This window comes from Myotis davidii, unplaced genomic scaffold (genome assembly GCF_000327345.1).
Source record: "Myotis davidii unplaced genomic scaffold, ASM32734v1 scaffold655, whole genome shotgun sequence".
Lineage (NCBI taxonomy): Eukaryota > Metazoa > Chordata > Mammalia > Chiroptera > Vespertilionidae > Myotis > Myotis davidii.
In genome coordinates, this window is record NW_006287547.1 from 3,415,533 (window position 1) to 3,424,878 (window position 9,346).

A 9,346-nucleotide genomic window follows, 5' to 3' on the forward strand; every position below is an offset into this window, starting at 1 on the left:
TTCTGGATTTCTTTCACCAATGCAACCATTGCTGTTGTCGTGCCCTATTTGCAAACAGTGAAAAACAGTTGGAAATGCAATGATAGAAAAAAAGTCAATGAGTAAATAATATTTTTAATATAAGGGTTTTTATGTGCCAGATATGAGGACTTTTCTTTTTGCTTTTAAATGCAAGTTTAACTTTTTAATTTTAATGATGACTGTCTCCTCTCTCTCTGATTTAAAACCCACACTCACACACATTACTTAAAAGACATCTTTAAAACGGAAAGTATTTTAAAATCTATTAACACTCATACTATTTTTCTCAAAGTTAATGATGCACAGTACAGTTTTTTCCTTATTTGTTTTTAACTCTAATCATTCCTATTGGTTGTCAGCAACTGTCAGATGATCATAGGGAATATGGAGCAATTACCAACTGTCCTGTAAAGGGTAAAGATTATTGGTAGATTCTATATTTCTTTTAAAGATTATAGATTTCAAATGTACTTTAGTATACTTTAAAAGTAATGATGGGGAAAACAACCATTGAGGGTTTGATAGGTGCTGGTTCTGTTTTTGCCATGCTTTTGTTTCAGAGGAAATAGGGAAAGGGTTGGCCAGAGTTGGTGTTATGACACATAGGGCTGGTTCCAAGGAAGGTTAAGTTCAGAGGATGTTGCCATCTTCAGTTTCAGTGTGCCTGAATATCAGGGAGGATTTTACAGTGAGGATAGAGCAGGAGCCCCTTGGCCAAAGTGAATTAATTTGACTAAGAAGCCTAATCCAGATTCACACTAGCAATGACAAATAGCTTTATTTTTAAAGTATCACCAGTCAGTATTTGAAGAGATGTGATTTTCCCCCTACATTGTTGGGAAGTAGCATGTATAGCAGAAATAACATTTTTTTTTAGATTAAAACAAAGCTGTATTGTAGTTGTGCCTCTAATTATAAGCTGTAAAGTTTAGGATACCATTATACCTGTCTTCTTTTCTTTCTTTTTTAAATAATTGTTTATTGTTGAAAGTATTACATCTGTCTCCTTTTTTCCTATTTTGTTAATATATAAAATTGGAATGATAATACCTGTGCTGCTTAGTTCACAAAATTAATGTGTAATGATATATGTAATCTTCCTTTGTGAGCTATAAAATTCAATATACATGTAAGCTGTTATTAGTGCTGATAGGTTAGAACATCTTTATATGTCTCCAGGTTGTAATATTTTAAGTCTCTCAAAGGAAGTAAAGCAAGATTGCTTTTAATCAGAGCATCAATACAACTCATAATGACAATTTTTCCTTAATGCTTGTGTTGAGGATTATATGTGAAGCTATCAGAAATTCACCAGAGCTCTAGAGGTTTAGCATTAGTAAGAGATCATTTGACTTAAGATTTCTCTGTCTCACTAGAGTTACATTAAATTAGAGCATTGGAAGAATAGCTCTTTGATCAAGAAAACCAGAATCTCGCCACCTCTACAAAATTCTAAAGATTTTGGGAATATTTACTTATTACTTTCAGGTCCTTATTTACCACTTTTCAATAATATTGTAATAATTACATATGGTGCCAGGTGGCTACTTGAAATATTAGGGGGATCACTTTGTAAAGTATATGATCATCTAACCACTGTGTGTAAAACTGGAAGTAATACAAAGTAATATTGATTGTAAACTGTAATTGAAAACTAAAAAACAAAAATAAATTATTATTGGATTACTTAGTTATAGCTAAGGAAATTCATCTCTATTTGCCATTAAAACTGGAAAATTTATTAGAATGATAGTGAATCATCACACAAAATTGAAGAAAAAATTGAATAACCAAGAACTCAGAAAGGAAAGCAACAAAAGTAGTCTTCTAGGGATCTTAGTATCAAAAGTTTCCTGATATTAGTGCCATTAACAGCACTATATTCCAGACTTCCAGACTTTGTTCTCAACACAATATTTTCTTAAAAGGATCTGAACGGTCCAACTAGCTTAGAAGTCTCTCCTTGGATTGATCAATCAGTTCTTGTTGGGGGACAGGGTGTCATATCATAGGCATGGTCATTGGAATATTGAACTATTTAAATGCGTCTTTTCTGGAATGGTTGAACATAGTAATGATTGATATGGTGAAGGCATTTTCCCCTAAGTACAATTGTAAAGATAATAAAAGAGTTCATATTATGTGCAATAATATTCAGTCTTGTTCTGTGTTAACTCTATGTTCTTGATCTCAACATAGTCCAAAGAGAACGTGATCATTTTGACATTTGCAGAACATCTTGTTGGGCACTTCATTCATGACTTCATACTAATTGGATCTCATATGCAGGAGGTAACTAATAGCCTTAAGTCTTAGAAAGATGCATGGAGTAGATAGAAGACAAAACCTGCATAGATTCATCCTTTCTTCACAAGTTTGGAATCTTCTAGATTAAATATTCTATTTCCCAAGGTTATTGGAATACTTACGCTAGATGGCAAAATAAGGATGCTACTAAATTTGTCACTGTGACCATCATCTTGTCTATCAGCTTTTATGATTCTGGTGGGTAGATGCAGAGATTTATTTGTGTTGCAGCCACCAAAGCCAAGCCTTGTTTAGATTCCCTTTCTTGGTGTTGGTGGTGGTAGTAGGGAAATTTAGCAAAAGAGAGAAAAAAAACAACTCATGGACACGGACAACTGTGTAGTGATTGTGGGGAGTTGTGGGGAAGGTAGAAGTGAAAGAGGGTATGGGGGGATAGATGGTGATGGGAAGAAATTTTTTTAAATGCCACCTATCAATTTAGAGTAGCTTCTTCTTTCTTCGGTCTCTTCTTGCCTTCTTTGTATGAGGGCCAGTTTGCAAACCAAAAAGCTAGATAAATTAAATATGTATTTTAAAAATTAAACTTGACTTTATACACAAAAATAATTTCTCATGGATTACATCCCTAAATAAGAGTGGTGTAACAATAACTATTTTATAAAATAAGAATAATATCTTTAAGAACTTTGGATAGGTAATTCCTTTAACAAACACAGAGACTAAACATAAGGTAATGGGACTTAATTTGCATTTAATACTTTGATTTATCCAAAACAACTGGTAGGATGAAAGATTGCCATAGAGTAGGAGAAGATACTGTAATGCATACATTTCACAAGGAACTCATAACCAGAATATATAAAGAACTCCTACAAACCAGTAAGTGATAGACAACTACTTTTTAAAAGACTTGTGTTGACAATTCACCATCAGATTGGGTGCAGCGTTTTATTAATGGCAAATATGTTCAAAATTGTTAAACTTTTATAAATAATGTATTTCTTAGTTTGAATAATTGCAAGCAAATATAGAATGAGTTAGGAGTGGACAGTGGGTCTGCTAGGAAATGGTAACCTGAAGTAAGAATGCTGAAGGTAGAAAAAAAATATGGAATATCAAAACATCATATTTATTTTGTACTTTTGAATTTGTTAATAAATAAACTTAACTAATTTTTAAAAATATGTTTGCTTGAGGAATGATTAGAGATGAGTGTGTAGAGAATCTTCTTTAATAAAGTATGATTTCCTGGCATATTGTTACAATTTTTGTAATTTGCTTAGATTATCTAGTCTACTTATTTTATTTCATAATTATTTAATGAGCACATAATAGAACCAGGTGCTTTGCTAAATGCTAGGAATAAAATGGTGAAAAGGATAGGCATGACTTCATCTTCATGAAGAAGCCTAAAGATGGCACAGATAAAGAAACAGATAATTGTAATATAGGTTGGTAAGTGATATTATGGAGAAAATGTGAAAGCACTAGGCCCTAGGAGCCCCCAAGTCTGTGCACTTTTTAGCACTTTTGACGTAAATTGTTGTCTTCATATTTTTGGAATGGTTGTTGCTCCCAATTTCCCTCAGCTATAAGTCTATCTGGCTTACTTAACTGGACTCGAGCCCATCTCTAACAAAGCCAATCAAATTAAGATGTGAAATTACATTGTAGGATATATTTCCAGTGCTTTATGATTTGAAACATTCTAGACCAACTAACAGTTTAAGGAAAAAGATTTAGCATTATTTTTTGATATTCTGTATCACTTATTAGAAAGAAGTAGAAAATTAAAAGTTATGAAGAAAAAAGGGCCAGGGAAGAGACCAATTTATTTTTATTGTACATATATGCTAGCACGTAGTCAGTTAAAAGCAAAGTGGTTGTATCCATATGGAAAAAATCTAACCATGGATATGAGTCAGTGCTCACAATAAAAAAATGGAGTGAACAAATCAAATAGCATACAATTCATTCAGATTAAATTCAGGGGGGAAATATGTTTCCTCAAGTGAAACCATTGGGTCATGAAGTCCGTTTCTCAAGGAAAGCCTCGTCTGGCAAGGCTTTAAAGATCTGATAGTTTTATGCATTTTGAATTGGTCAGTTCACTCATGACCAATGTGCTCTTTCCCCCAACTGCATAGGAGAAGAGTCCAGAGGAAAGGCATTGTCCATCACAAACACTGCTCAGAAAGAAGTAGGGAGAAGGGAGGACTCTCCTGCCACTCAACTCTGCTCACTTCCCCCCGTAACCCAGAACATATAAGGAAGACTCCCTTTTTGACCATGTCCAGGATGAACACATACACTGCCCAGCATTCCATGATTTAAACTTTGGGTCAGGGGACAGTATGCCAATGACAAAAATCTATGATGCATGAGACACCCATGGAAGGAAATTTCATAGAGTTAGGGAGCTTAGACATGCAAGCTTACGGAAAAAGATCCTAAATTCAACATAGTAACTAGATATCTTAAGGTAAGGTCTGTGTCTAGTTTCATTTTTTTGGTTTGCATTCGAATGTCCAGTTTATCCAGCACCATTTGTTGAACAGACTATTTACTGTTCTCTATTGCACTGCCTCTGCTCCTTCGTTAGTAACCAGTTGCTGATATTTCAGGGGGTCTCTTTCTATGCTCTGTATTCTGTTCCACTGCCCTACCTGTCTATTTCACACTGTCTTGATTACTGTAGCTTTATAGTGGTTCTTGAATTTGGGTAACATTAGTCCTCCAACTTTGTTATTCTCCTCATTCTCCTCTTCCTCCTGCTTCTTCTACTTTTTATTCTTCAGCACTGTATTGTTTATTCTGCATCTTTTGCCTTACTCTGTGAACTTTAGGGCCAGTTTGTTGATAGACACAAAGTAACTTGCTGGGATTTTTTCATTGTATTTTTATATATATGTATATATTTTATTGAGTTTTTACAGAGAGGAAAGGAGAGAGATAGAGAGTTAGAAACATCGATGAGAGAGAAACATTGACCAGCTGCCTCCTGCACACTCCCCACTGGGGATGCGCCCGCAATCAAGGTACATGCCCTTGACCGGAATCAAACCTGGGACCCCTCAGTCCGCAGGCTGACGCTCCATCCACTGAACCAAAACCGGTTTCGGCACGTTGTATTAAATCTAAAGATCAAGTTGGAAAAAATTAATACCTTAATGATATTGTCTTTATTCATAAACATGACATTATATCTCTTCATTTACTTATATCTACTTTGATGTTTTTGTCAGAGTTTTTCAGTTTTCTTCATAAGACCCTGTACATATTTTGTTAGATTTTTAACCTAAGTATTTCATTTTGTTTGGTGCTAATATAAATAGTATTGAGCTTTTAATTTCAAATTCTGCTCATAGATTGCTGTTATATAAAAAATGGTTCACTGTTGTGTATTAAACTTGTATCCTGCAACAATCTTGCTATAAACATTTAATAGTTATAGAAAATATTTTGTATGTTTGTTTTCATTCATTTGTATTTTCTATATAAGCAATCAAACATATCATCTGTGAACAAAACATAGATATGATTTTTTCTCAATCTGTATGAGTTTTATTTCTTTTTCTCTTTCTTTCTTTTTTTTAATTTTTCCTTTTTTGTCTTAAAGCACTTGTAAGATATTGCAATGTGCTGTTGAGTAAGAGTGGTGAGGGGACATCCCGGCCTTGTTCCCCATAACGTGAAGTTGCCTAGTTTCTCACCACTAAGTATGATGTTAGCTACACATCTTTTGTGGCTTAGTTATCCAGTTGAGGAAGTTCTCCTCTATTCTTAGTTTGCTTAAAGTTGCTTTTCCCCCAGATATTTACTATATTAATCACATGTTTTATTTGTATTTATTGATATGATCATATGATTTTTTTCTTTAGTCTTTGATATGTTATTAGTAATGTGTTTTTATTCTTGCTTTCCAGGATAGGCTATTTTCTTGATATTTTTGAAGAATCAACATATGTTTCATTGATGTTCCATATTTTTTTCAATTCCATTGATTTCTGTTGTAATTTTTATTATTTATTTCTATGGCTTGCTTCAGGCTTAAATTACTGTTCTAAGCTTAGGCAGAAGCTTAGGTTATTGATTTTTAGATCTCTTTTCTTTTTTTAACATATGCATTCAATGATGTAAATTTCCCTCTATACACTGCTTTCACGGCATCTCAGGGATTTTGATAAATTATGTTTTTATTTTTATTTAGTTCAAAATATTTGTTTTATTTCTCTTGAAATTTCCCCTTTATTTGTAATCTAAGTGTGTGTTGCTTAATCTCCAAGTCTTTTGCTCCATCAGCTCCTGCTGATACTGTGTTCTCGTTCTCTCTCTCTCTCTCTCTCTCGGTTTCATAGTTACTGTTTGCCCTGTGACCTCAATTCTCTGATGGCGTTAAGAAAAATCATTGATTTTCATTTTTTTCAACTTATTTCTTGCTGTGAGAATAGGAATGTTGAATTTTCAGCTCTTTACAATGTTGAAGTTGAAACCAGATGTCTGCTTTTTGGCTTTGTATTAAAAGTCATTCTTGTCTCAAGGGCCTGAACTTGTACCCCCTTTAATTTCATTGATTTTAATTATGATAATTTGCAATTATTAACATAAATGAGTATGAGTTTGCTGGAGGGCTGTGTACTGTTGTTATGGTTGTTAGCATATTATCCTACAATTGGTTTTAGATTGGAATTGAAACTATGATGACCTGTTAAGCTATTTACATTACCATAGACAAGAACATTATTGTGTGTTTCTCAAACAATATGAGTTAGTACATTTTAGAAATAAGTTTAATTAACATTAGACTTTTTTACCTTAAGAGTGCATCTATAATTTAAATATATGAAATTTCATGCTTGAGAGTAATTTCAAACTATATTTAAAAGTATATTGGTCGCTTGACATTTGGAAATTCTGACTATCATAGTATTTGGCATATATTGGGAATTTTGTTTTGATAAAATAGTCTAATATGTGTAAAATTTTAATGATAACCAAAGCCTTTGGAGGGCCAAGAAAAAAGAAAGGGTATTTTCTAAAGAACCGCAGGTCAGTCAAATGTTAGTTGGTGTTTGCAAAAACTCAGTTTTATGGAAAAATATATTTGAAAAATGCTTAATTGATTTATAAGATTTGTTTACCACAGAACTTTTTCAAGCCTCATTGAACATATGTACACTCTGAATCTCTGAGAATGAGAATCCTCTTTCATTGGAATTACTATTAAGTGTTTTAGAGAACAGAGATTGGAAAATTCAGATAGAATATGTTAAGATTCATTAATTACTTTTTTTTTTTTTTGGTAGAAAGTCCTTAGTTGGTGACCGGATCCCTGCAATGATGGAATGCCACATTGCTATGGCAACATAGAAAGCAAGGTGCTTCCAACAAGTTCTTTTCATGTAGAAGAACTTGTCACAAGGTTTCTCAAACTAATTTTTTCTAAAGTAGAAAATATGCTTAGAAAATATCTCTGAAAGGAACACATTTAAATTTCATTGAACAAAAGTACATTAGTTTAAAACTGCATTGTTGGCAGAACAGATTATTAAAATTGTACAAATTATTCATTACCATAATTTCATATAATAATACAAGGTCTTGGGTATACTGTTTGGAAATAACTTAGAAAGGTTATGTTGATGACATTCTTTCAAGTTTTTTCTGAAATGTCTTTGATGTGCAAAAAAGGAAGTACTTGTATTAATTTCTTAATAAGCATATAAGAAGGAAAGCCAGTTGACTGAAGTGGGAAATTTCAGTGTCATACAGATATTTAGAGTCTCTAAACACAATTAATTAGGAAGGCATAAAGCAGCAAAATAAAGAAGTATGAAGATAATAAGATAAGAAGTTTAAATGCCAACAATCTTTTTCTCTGAATCACTCTTCAAAAAGAAGATGTATATGTATGTACAAAAAAGTTGAAAAGTGATGTTCAGTGTTTTCCCCAACTTGTATTTTAAAATTCTTATTAGGGGTAGCTTTGCATATAAACAAATATCTGCCTATTAGTAAGCAATGTGTCCTGCCCCTAAAAACAAACAAATAAAAACAACTATGCAATAAGATTATTTTTGTGACATACAAAATATTCCTCATTAATTCAAGAGAGTATTAATCATATACTTTACCATTATTTCAATAAATAATTATTGTGTAATTGCTCTTTCCAAGACTGCAGCATATGTACAGGAGGAAGGAAGAAATACAAAGATGATCAAAATATACCTAAGTTTCAAAGAACCTAAAATCTGGTAATAAAATTTAGAAGGGATAGATTAAAAACAGGTTAAAAAAGAGAACATAAATGGGGTGAAGGTCTTGGAGCTATGAAGCTCACAACAGAATAGGGTTTACCTTTGTAAAGAAGAAAACAAAGAAAATAGCTAAAAATGTCGCCACTTCTTCAGATAAAGAAGAGACCTGGTGCTCACATTCAATTGTCAAATTTCCCTATGAAGTATGACAGTTGAATACAAAAGTAGAGAAGATGATATCAACCAATGAGAAAATTTCCAATTTCTTACAGAGCCATGAAATACTCATAATAAACATATTAATTTGTGAGTGTCATTGAGATTATAGTTGAATAACATGAATATGTCATGGGTCAAGTCAATAAAATTATTTCTCCATCTTACTTAAGACTCATAAAGAGGGAATGGGCAAAGAGTGTGGTTTGGTTCATGTAGATTAGAGATTGGCAAGAAGTTTAAGAAAGAGAGTGCATTTAGAGTGCTCTTTAACAATTATTGATTTAATACCTATTGTGTTTCAGGAACTGTGGGTGGGAGATAAGAAAAGATGCATCCCTGCTTCCCATGAATTTAAGGTCTATTAAGGATAAGATGTATAAGCAAGATGATTACAATACAAAAATTGTGTGCAAGGTCAAGTCTCCATGGACATGGAAGCGTATCTCAGTAGGATAATATGAGTATTTCTTCTCTTTAAGCCTTAACGTACAGAAGCTTGGGTAACTGTGTGGCCTTCATTTGAGGGTGCTACAAAAAGCAAGATATTCTTGAAGTTCTGTTGATCATGATACTCTTTC